The sequence below is a fragment of the Stegastes partitus genome, unplaced genomic scaffold, assembly GCF_000690725.1.
Source record: "Stegastes partitus isolate 25-593 unplaced genomic scaffold, Stegastes_partitus-1.0.2 Scaffold689, whole genome shotgun sequence".
NCBI classification, from domain to species: Eukaryota; Metazoa; Chordata; class Actinopteri; family Pomacentridae; genus Stegastes; species Stegastes partitus.
In genome coordinates, this window is record NW_007578420.1 from 295773 (window position 1) to 307823 (window position 12051).

At 43.3% G+C, this 12051-nt stretch overlaps 1 protein-coding gene across 1 annotated transcript in view; it reads left to right on the forward strand.

The window, feature by feature from the left end:
- Window positions 1-538: 538 nt before the first annotated feature.
- syt12 (synaptotagmin XII) overlaps window positions 539-12051 on the forward strand; it is a 27453-nt gene continuing 15940 nt past the window's right edge. The window contains exon 1 of the mRNA XM_008290651.1: window positions 539-663. The gene's annotated coding sequence lies outside the window, so the exon portion shown is untranslated. The remainder of the gene's footprint in view (window positions 664-12051) is intronic.

Sequence of the window (12051 nt, forward strand, 5' to 3'; positions counted from 1 at the left end):
TTTTAGGGACAGAATTTGATCAGTTTGATGATCAGGAGGCTTTTGTGGGCGTCAGGGATGCTGAGAAAGACTGGAAAAGTTCGGAAATACACTCACACACACCTTCCATCCTCCCATCCTGGTCTCCCCCCTGTGCACTGGTTGCGTAACACCAAGTGTGTGTGTGTGTGTGTGTGTGTGTGTGTGTGTGCGTGTGTGTGCAGCAGCAGCCTGGTCCTCTCTGCTGCTGCTGCTGCTGCTGTTCGGAGGAGGAGGCGGTGGTCGTGTTATTGAGCGGCCCGGCGGTACAAGTTGCGCTGCAGGGGTGGGACTTCTGCAGCAGAGAGATGCTTCTTGTGGTTGCAGCTTTCCAGACTCCAGCAGGAACACACGGACACCTCTGAGTTGAAGATAAAGCCCTCCTCATCCTCATCCTCATCCTCCTCCTCTTCATTATCCCTCCGCTCCACTGAATGTCTGGATGCGTCCGGATGCGCTGAAACAGAAGGAGCGTGAACGCCGTCTCACTCCTCCTCCTCCTCCCCCTCCGGGACAGATAAACCGGCACCGGTGTCATTGGATGGAGAGAGGCGCCTGAAGAAGGGAGAGCGGTGGAGTTGGTCTACTCCCCTCCTCCTCCTCCTCCTCCTCCTTCCTCCCTATTGCACCAAAAGAAAACTCCGGGTAAGAAACGCTGCTCTCTCAGGCCGCTTGGCACCGCCGACCACCTGCGTAAAGCCGCCGCGCGCATCTGTATTAGCGACACCTGGCACTTGCATGCGTTTTTTTTTTGTTTGTTTTGTGCTCTCCTCGGGCTCTTTGTTGACACCGAGGATTCGCTTAAAGCTCGTGAATGCATCTCTGCAAACGGGATGGCTGGATTCTCTGGCACAGCGTTTCTCCTCTCTGTTCTCTCGACCCCAGATATCGATTCTCTGCCGACCTGAACTCGGAGCAGGTTTATTGGCTGAGGCAGTGGATTGATGCTGGAGGCTACAGGGGGGGTTAAAGGAGGGATAACAAATGGCACCTCCGGGCAGCAGGAGCTGTCCATGCAGCAACACTTTGCTGAACTCCAGCTGGAAAAAAAAAAAAAAAAAAAACTTAGTGCAGGTCTGCTGAGCAGCCGTGGGGATGTTGTTGTAAGATGGAAGTCAGGTTCAGGCAGACTGTTGTTTGCAGATTGAGGCACCAGTGGAATTGAATCATTGTTTCAGTGGCTTTTACTGTAGCAACAACGAAAATGGGTTCTTTGCTAGAAAAGCTTTGGTGTTTAATGGTGCCCCTGCATAACTGAGAAGTTCACCTGAATTCAAATCTGTAAGAAATGAAAGTTATGAGTTGAGGATGTTTGGTCAGAGAATAGATTGAGAATTATGCATTCGTGTTTTGTAACTTGTGGAGAAATCATTCCAGCAAAATCAAAACAGTGTTCCTACTTGATCTTCTGAATTTGGGGTCACAAGACGACTAAAAATGTTTGCTTTTTGGTTGCACGTTCACATTGAATCGTGATGGTCACACTAGTCTTTGCTCTTTTTTTTAGTACAAAATACTCAAATTTAATTATCTGAAAAACACAACATCACTTCAGATAGTGCAACCCGTCACAAGAGGGTCACACATACACGTTTCTTTGCCTTAAATAGTCCATCCATCCATCCATCCATTTTCTATACACCGCTTAATCCTCATTAGGGTCGCGGGGGGGCTGGAGCCTATCCCAGCCGACTTAGGGCGAAGGCAGGGGACACCCTGGACAGGTCACCAGTCCATCACAGGGCCACACTTAGAGACAGACAACCAAGCACACTCACATTCACACCTACGGACAATTTAGAATCACCAATTAACCTCAACATGTTTTTGGACTGTGCGGGAGGAAGCCGGAGAACCCGGAGAGAACCCACGCTGCACGGGGAGAACATGCAAACTCCACCCAGAAAGATTCCGGTGCCCCCACCGAGACGCGAACCGGCAACCTTCTTGCTGCGAGACAACAGTGCTACCAACTGCACCACCTTGCAGCCCCGCCTTAAATAGTCTGAAGCTAAAAAGTTTTGGAAACTAGACTCGGCAAGTATCTCACTCAGGGATAATTATGCCACTTAGGCTTTTAATTTTGCTTTTTTGCTCAAGGTAATGCTGCCCAACGATGCAGAAAGTGTTCAGTTAAATGAGCAGAATGCAATCGTTTGGTTAAAACCTCCTTCCTTCATTCAGGCTTCTCGGCTGCATGGTGGTTTCTGCAGAGATTCGATTGATGCTAGCGACTGTAAGTCAAGAATTGACCCAACCGCCCGAAAATCTTCTTGCATCAGTTAAAAGATATGTGGGAGTAAAGTGTCAACCCCTCAGAGTTAGAATTTTTAAAACGATGGAACATCTTAGAAAAAAAAGGTTTAAAAGAACTTTTTTTTTTGACATCTCAAACTCAGACAGAAAATTCAATCTTGTTACTTTCTTGTGCCTCCCCCCTGCTCTCTGAGTGTGTCCCCCACAGTCGTCTAATGATGCTGGAGGTGTGTGTGAAGCAGTAGAGGTGAAATAGGCAGGTGTGTAACTCTGCGTGTGTGTGTGTGTGTGTGTCGCTGCGACTTTCCACTGAGCTGAAATACGACCTGCTCAGAATGCAATTCCTCCACCAGCACTCGCAATCATCTCAGCCATTCGTTTAACACCTACTCTCTTCCCTTACTCTCTGTCACGGGCGTGCCTCCCCCCCGGCTACACCCACACTCTCCCACAGCCCCAACACACCCTCCCCCCCCAATCTCCCTCCTCATGTCACCGCTGAACCCCTTTGGAAGAAAAGTGTTATTACATTAAGAAAACTGAGAGCACTTAGATGAACGCTGGAGACATGTGACTCTGTGAGGCCGGCTGCCATTATCAAAATGGTCTCTCCTAACGTTGAGTGGTGGCTCCTTTAATGTATCACTGCTAATATTTCCCCAATAGATCATGTAATGGATTGCCTCGTTTTTTTTTTTTTATAGGGAATGCCTGTGGTCGGAGCCAAACGTAGCTACAGCTCACTCTTCTTGGAGATGCCTCGAAACGCAGCAGAGAATCGTAAAGTGTTAGAAGATGAAACACATTTATGAGATTTTGACTCTGAGAAGTTATCAGGCATTAAACAGCATCGACAACGTATAAAACTGGTTGCTTTACTGATGGCTGTTAACTCCAAAAATATGCTTGTTTGCCTTTTTTTGGTTAAAAAAATGGATGGGAAGGTTGATGCCACTCTCACATGAGTGCAGTAAAAAAGGAAAACTAAACATTAGTACAGCTTGGTGCAAGTAGTGATTCACCCCTCAAAAAACTGTAGTCTCTTTGTGTTTATTTATTTATTACACAAAAAGTGAGGAGGATTTAAAGATCAGTTTTTCTTCTGAGCTGAATAGTGTTCAGATTGAGCGGCTAAGAAAGCGAGGATGCAAAGTAGAAGCATGAAAAGAGTGTTACTGTCCAAATACATTTGGGTCTGACTGCAGTTACTGAATAGTTAATCAATAAAGCTGTGCTCACAGCTCTTCCCCACTTTGGAGGATTTAGGCTTCCACCCACTTTCACATTACCGAAAGTGAATGAACCTTTTCCCAAAACATTAAGTCTAACAGACATTTGTGCAGCACTAAGTGCTTTTCCTGTCGTGTATTATCCTAATTGTGAGGTTGTTAATCTCATAAGCAGTAGGTAGAATTGGTTAGTGGGATGGGGAGATTTTTCTGCTTTAACTTCGGGGCACCAGACTGACACTTTAAGATTACAAAACTGATGAAAAATTAGTGGCATGGAAAAAGTCCGGTCAGGTGTGGAAGTAGAAGGAAACACTCAGCAACTTTTGATCTCGTTAAAGTGTCGACAGTTGTGTTTTGATGCTTTCATGTGTGTGAAACCAGGATTCTGGAAAATAACGTGTTTCTTCACCTTTTTTCAGGGTAATAGGAGGCAAAAAACATTGTTCTGTAGTTAATGCGTCCTCTGTTTGGCTGCTTTTATCCACTCTATGATGCATAGTAGCCTTTCAGACATTGTGAAGTTTAATTTAATTCACTGTGAAGTTGGTCGGCTTGTTCCTCAAAACTCATCACAAAATGCACGGAGCTTTTCTCTGGCTCTGGCAAAGAAGGAGAGAAAATATTTAACCTACACATTTTTTTTTTAGAGGCAAATCAAATTCCACTTGTGAGAGTTGTTTAAGTAGCTCTCTGCTGAATAATCAAACTAGACAGAGCACAAAGAATTCCCTGCTTACTGTTACACTCAATTCCACGTTAAATTAAATTGATTTGCAAACATCCTTTTTTTTTTTTTCACAAAGCGGAGTTGAGCCTTCATCTGTGTTGCTTTCACAGTCATGACAAGAAGATGGATAGACGGAGATGGTGAGAGTGTTAATCTGAAGCAGATCTGTCTGCTAGATTTGATGGGAAATGCTGCTGACATATTTGGATCAGCTGGGGTGAAAACATAACAGCTCCAATAAACGTCTTTATTGTCAGCCATGTTAGTGGTATGTATCAGGGAATGACAGCGTTGATCCGTTAGTCCATCACTTTAGTCCAGGCTGAAATATGTTGGACTAACAGATGGATCCTCATAAAATTCTTCAACATTCATGGCCCCCAGAGGATGGATCTCCATGACTTCAGTGATCCTCTGACTTCTACATTTTTACATAGCTCATAAACTCTACTTGATCTCACATCTATTGGCAGGAAGTGTGTCTCAGAGACCCGCGTTCTCCTTCAGGATGTATTATAATAACTTTGGTGATTCTTTAAGCTCCTTCTACATATAATACATTTCACTCGTTGCCCATCATATTGGTCACTAGTGAACATTCCAGGCTCTAGTTGCAAAAACTGTGTCTGATTGTAACTGGCTAGCCTCATTGATAATTCACATACGCACTCTTTTAAGACGCAGGTAAACCTACATCAGATGAGTTAACAGATCTTCAACCTGAGGAGGTTGCTGTGTAACTCGTGTTTTTACCTGTAGAACTGTGACTATGTGTCAGCTCACTTGTCTCGACTGAAGAAAAGTCAATACCATTGCCTATAGATCTTGCCTGCTCTCTCCAGCCAGTTCACTCACGCAACAAGCGGTCCATTTGCCAGCTATTTCAAGAATGTGGACCCGGGCATCATGTTTTTGTCCTCATATGACTGCATCTGTGGTTTAGGAGATGAACAATTTGGGGGAATTATATGACTGTGATTTTCTTTCTCTTTTTATAAGGAGGACTGCATATATTTGTAAAACCATTTACGTGAGATTAAATCTTGGGTCAGAAACACTGCAAAATGTACGAGGTGTGGCTAACAAATAAAAAGATTAGACTTATGTCAGTCGAACCACAGCATGCAGCCTGAACCATGTGGTATGTAGTAATGAATGAGCAGCTTAAACATCCCCTGAAAGTTTAGTCTGGTCAAATTAAATGTAATTCAATTGAAGCATTAGTAACTGCATCCCGCATATTATAAATACTAGCTTTTGCAAATTAGCTGAATTGTTTTAAATAGTGAGGATTAAGCGGTGTATAGATGATGGATGGATGGATTTGAAATCGATTAGCTGTCCAGCCATCTCTTGTAAAGTCTGGGTTTAGCTGGAGACTACAGGGATGTGCTGCTCCTTCTTTTGTGGTTGAAGTGGTTGAAGTACACAAACTGTGTGAAACATGGTTTCTTTGTGGTGGACGTTTGGCAACCCAGTGATGGTGTCACATGTCAGTCAGTGGTATCCTTCGCTCCTGTTGCCGGTTGCCTCAAAGTTAAATTACTCCGAAACTTTCTGGCTAAGTTCGACTTTGTACTCGCCCACTTGGCATTGCCTACAGTTATGTCATCGCTGCATATATCAAACGTTCTGTGGTTTCTGGTCGCCACGTACTTCTGGTCTCCACCCTTGTGTACACCCCTGTAGCTTTTGCCATTATCTTGTCATCATTTCAGAGTCCAAAATTTTTGTTTTGTCACCAATTAACCTACTAGGCTCTTGACATTCACGTCGCTTATACGTTGTGTGTCGCACAAAGCCTCAGTCTGTTAATCTGAACATGTTAAGTTTATGCACATCCTTGCAGAGCCACTGACCTGACCGCAGACTCTCTGTCTTTTTCATACTTTGCCACACCTTCAGCAGTCTTTAGAGATGAGCCTTGCCAAAAAGTTTGAGTTGTGGGTTTGTTGTTTTCACTCTGAGTGACTGAGTTGTTTGGCTGCAGCGTGCAGATTCCTCCTGCCTCCGCTGGCGCCAACGCTGACATTTAAAAACCGGCGGCGGGCAGCGTGATGCTACTTTTACTTAACTGTGCACCAAATGAGCTGACTAATCCTGAAAGTCAAAGTGTAGCTGACATGGAAGCAGGCAGACATGTTAGGAGGTAGGATAAGAGGAGAGGGAGACGTATAGTGCATTGCTGTGTCGTGATATACCAGAGCGTTTCACAGAGCACGGCACCGAAGCAGTTAATTTGATTATGAGTCATTGGGCAAGATTAAAAGTAGAACTGATTGATCAGTTGTTGGGAGAGCAGCAGAGAGGGCCTGCGATCCCTCCCTCTTCTTCTTCTGTTACTCCCAGTCCTTCTGTTTCTTATTGCTTTTTCAACACAGACACTTAACTCTTCTTTATTTCCAAGTATCGCTTCTCTCTATTGTTTCATCCTTGAATCACTTCTCTCCCCATCTGACCTCTCGCCTGTTCTTTTCTGTATCCCTCTGTGTGCTGGTGTGTAGGAGAGAGAGAAAGCTGACCATAAATCAGTGTGTCTGTTCTTATTGATCATACCTGGTTTAATATGCAGCTCCAACAGAAGGCATTCCTTGTTTTCTTTCTTTCTCATTGGTAGCAGCAAACAGCAGCAGCTGTGGAATATTGACATCCAACGTGCAGAACCTGCTGCTTTCTGAGCAGGTGTGCAGGATGAGCTCTTTGTGTCTGAGCTGTTATTTCGATGGAGACACAGGAAACGTTGCCAGGTTTGCAAGCGACCTCATTCATTCATTCATCCATGTTTACCGTACCAAAGCTGTGACACAACTTCCCTTTGCTGAGGGCTGTTACAAGAAGAATTACTGGCTCTTTTTGTGCTTTCTGAGAGAATAACGACCATACAATAACACTTTAGCAAATGATGGATAGCTGCTGGCACAAATAGAAGCGGGGCTCGTGATGTTCGACCAGTTGGAGGAGATCAGGTGGCGTGTCTTGTCTTATTAGTGCAGCATCTTTCACTCAACGCCAGAGATCATGAGGTACATCTAAAAATATAAGAGGTTTAAACCTGCCGCTTGAAGGAAGAATAATGACTCTGATATTCATTGAAGTGTTTTCCTCTTGAGGTGTTTAAAGCAGGACTTTTTATTTGCTGCTTTGAGCGGTGAGAGAGGTGGACATGACACATGGAAACCATATGTTATTTATATCTATGCAGGTTTGTTATTCAGTTTTCAATTCTTTATAATTTTTTAGATTTGAACAACAAGAAAATGGCAAAAGGAAGAAAAAACAGTCACAAATTTGTGTGTGTGTGTGTGTGTGTGTGTGTGCGTGTGTTTGTATGTAAAATAGTCGATGTCAAGATAATTATTTGTCACATTCAGTGATGATGCTTTAATTATGTGTCCCTCAGCTTGAGACATGCAGGCACATTTTGTGCAGCTCTTCTCCTAATAGAATCTGTTGTTTTTCACTGTCACTCTGTGAAGTTTGGGATTAACAAATTACATTTCTCTCTGTTGTCCACGTTTACATTCATCACATTTAAAGAGGTGCATCTCCGTTTCTGCCTCACCTGTCGTGCAGTGACCGCAGACTCTCTTCTTTCGGTAGCCACGACTTGTTGTGTCGTCCTTTTTCTACACCTTTCACTCGTCTGTATTTGATCTGCCTCTGTTTTACATCATTGACAGTAAAGAGATATTCTGCCAGTTTCTGCCAGATAGCAAAAATGTTTGTTTTGAGCTTTGGTTTGGCTGGTCCAACATTCCAGATTTTGCGTTAATTCAGTAACTTGGTGGTTGGGATGTGTTGTTGCTCTGAGGTTGAAGAGTATTGGGTGGCGTTTGATCAGTAAGTCTCAGGATCAGCTGACAGAAGGAGCTATCTTTTTCAGGATTATGTAGTCATCATCTCTTTTGTTGTCTTTTGCTAGTGCGCTGCTGCACCCCTGCTACCAGTTGATCACTGAAATAGATTAACATGCATCTCACTTGTTGCCAATGTAAGAACTACACTGTGCCCATAAAGTTGGAAGAATTTTTGTTTTCAGACACATTCTTCTTTTTAATTTCTGTTTATGCACATCAGCAATCACTTTTGAACAGGTGCAATGATCACATACTGAGTCCCAGTTACCAGGTGAAACGAATTATGACTTCTGGATCTGACCGAAGAGTGGGACAGCCTGCCAATTGACACCATCAACGAGCTGGTGGACAGTATGCCAGACTCAATGTTAGTGACTGAGTGACATTTGAAAGGGTAATATTGGAAATTCTAATGCATGAAATCCCCTCGAATCTGTGTTTACTGTTGACCAAGGTTGAAAAATGTAAACAAAACCCTTAATCCTATTGTTCAGTATCCCCAATTTAGCTTAAGCCCGAATACACAGTTTGCAAAAGTTAATTGTGGTTAATTTTTTTTACTGTTCATTGCATGTATATTGTAAAATCAATAAAGTTTTGAGAAGATATACACTTCATCTATCAAGAGTAAATCGCATTGTCACAATCATTCTATGAGAAGAGGCAAAAAAGCAAAACAAAACAAAAAAACATTTTATTTCAACTTTATGGACAACAGTGTAATAAAGGACCCAAATAATATTATAACACCCTGATTAAATCTGTTCCTCAGCACTGTCCACAATTTTTATTTCAAAATTCTACTTGTTAGGAGATTTTCTTTAAAGATTGTTTTTGGCATTTTGCCCTCATTTGATATTTTGGGTGATAGTGGGCAGCAAATATGAGGAGAAATGTTACGAATACATGGTATGCACATGAGAAATGCTCTGAGCTTTTATTTAAAAAATATGCTTTCTAAATACAACTCAGATTCAGATTCCAGCATAGCTTATGTTGATTTATTGCTTCTTTGAAACATTTCTATAGGAATGGAAAATGTCTCAGTACATTGATTTTTGTTAGCTGATTGGCTTAACAAGAAGACAAACTATCGAGCCCGAAACCACAACCTTCCACCAATACAGGTGAGCTTGCCTGCAGCTGCCAATGTAATGCATGAGTTGGTTTATCTCATTTTATTTTTTATTTTTTTAGCATCCTGAAGCAAATATCTTCTCCTGCGATCAGGAGCTGATAGTATTCTGTGCTATTTAAATGCCCATGATACTGGGTCTGTAAAAGGCCAATATTGATGGGGAGTAGATTTGATACATCCATCTGGCTCACATACACACACACACACACACACACACTGCGCTGCTCTCCTCTCCACCGGGTGTGTGTGGGCTGTAGTTGTTGATCTGCAGGGAGTCTCAGTCATATCCAGGTTCAACAATAATAAATAATATGTGGATGATGAGACCGCTCACATCCTCTAATATCTCAGCAGTTGTCTCGGGGCAGCAGGGTTCAGTCAGGGCTGCAGGACAGTGCTACTGGGAAGTATCCATCCATCCATCCATCCATCCATCCATCCATCCATCCATTCATCCATCATCTATACACTGCATGGGGGGGGCTTGAGCTTTTCCCAGCCAACTCAGGGTGAAGGCAGGGGACACCCTGGACAGGTCACCAGTCTATCACAGGGCTACACTTAGACACAGACAACCAAGCACACTCACATTCCCTCCTACGGACAATTTAGAATCACCAATTAACCTCAACATGTTTTTGGACTGTGAGAGGAAGCCAGAGAACCCGGAGAGAACCTACGCTGCACGGGGAGAACATGCAAACTCCACGCAGAAAGATCCCAGGTGTCCTCACCAGGACTCGAACTGGCGACCGTCTTGCTGCGAGGCAACAATGCTAACTACCGACCCACCTTGCAGCCCCCAGGAAGAATCGAGTTCTCAAAAATTTCCAGCAAACCAGAACCAAAACCTCTGACATATGAAGCTTAATTTTGCAACTCATAATGCAGAAGAAAAATGTTCTCTTCTTGAAACATGCATGACTCTAAACTCGTTATGCCTCTGACAGCCTTGTTGCCGTTGCAGAAAATTGCATTTCACATATTTCACAAGCTTTGTTCCATTGCATTATTCAGATTCCACTTAATGCTCATCATGGCATGTTTTGCGGGCTGACATTGCGACAAGATTTTCATTTCATGCATATCGCGGTGATTAAAATGTCCTTTCGGCAGCCGCACTCTGTGGGCACTGACGGAAGGCCGTCTTTTTAGGCTTCACGAGGGATGATATCGGCTTCAGGATCTCTGCAGCGGCGCTGATATAAATCTAAAGAAGTGGGAGAGCAGAGATCATGTGGGCATGAAGATGACACATCAGCGGGAAAAGCTCTTATGCAAATGTTCACCTTTCTCTTCCGTGCGTTAATGAGCTGTCAGCTGAAGAGAAATCTCAAATCTAAAGGAGAAAATAGAGGTTGTATAAATCACTGAATATCCGATGGCTGTCGTGGAAACAAGACATCATGGTTTACGTGCTGGCATCTGTATTTTGCCTGTCTCAATTTATCGCACAAATTATTTTTCTCCTCATCGCACCACCTTTCTTATCACAGTCTCTGAGACACCTGCTTAGATTTCATGTGGTAGAGTGGAGATGGGGAAACTGGGAACGAGAGAGGCTCACAAATAGCTAAGGTTACAAGCCAGATTACATTCTATCCTGCTGAGGAGGACAGTGTGCAGGAATTCCACTTTAAGGCTGAAAAAGGTTTGACAGGTATTGGGGGATATGCATGGGTGTTATTTGCACAGGTAGCATCTGGAACATGGTCTTGTTTTAAACTATATCTTCCAGCAGGATGTTATATCAGAAATCCGTTTATTTGCTGCACAGTGTGAGATAAGAGTTGGGACTTGTGTGCAGTTATAGTTATCTGCCTTCTCAGTGCACATCTGCAGAAGTATAATTCTGATACCTTAACCTGCCTTAACACCTTTTTAAAAAAAACAACAACAACAACAACTCAGGAACAAGACAGGTATTGATCAGATGTTGTTTATCTTGTTGATACAACTGCAATAGCTGCTGTGATATCTGTTTACAAAAACAAACAAACAAAAAAAACATCCGTTTGCAAAGTCTTCCCTTCAGTTTTTGCTTTCAGCTTCACTTCTTGTGCTCAAAACTTGAATTGATACTGGTTCATTCAGGTTATGGACAACTTAAAGAACACACTGTTGCCTGTAGGAGAAAAGCAAGCAAAGAAATATGATTACAATCGGTGTTTGGTTGATTTTTTAAAATAAACTTAATGTCTGCAATCATACAAACTCTAACAATAACCTGACTGCAGGACACCTGACTCAGTCGAGCTGTGAGGGTCCATCAGCCAGAAAATGTTTGGAACTACTGTTTTAGAGGATAATTGCATCTTTATGACTTCCTCAAATCCGGGGCGCTGAAATCAAATTAAAAGACTTTACAACACTGCAGTGAGTGTGTTCTTGTTTTCAAGTGTATTTCTATTTCTGGCTTTCATTGTTAGTACTCTGCCGCCTTAAGCCCACTGAGGCACCAGAACGCCCACGCTGCCTCATTGTTTTTTTTACTAAATCTGTCTGAGAAATTGTCTTGCTCTCTCTCTCTCTCTCTCTCTGTTATTCTTTTCCTTTCTGCTCTTCTTCTCATCCTCTTGTTCTTCCCCCTTTAAGCCTCCTCTGGCCCTCCTCTACGCTCATGTGTTACCTTAAGCTGAGCCGAGCCGATCTGAATCAGGTAGGGGGGCGGCGCTGGGAGCTTCCCTGTCTCACCAGAGATTCCCCATGCTTTGCTAATGGCACATCAGCAGCTGTCAGTGGGCCCTGCACTGCGTCAGCCGCTTTAATTGGCCTGCGTGGCTGTGGTCTGCAAAGCGCTCAGCAGAATTGACACACACACAC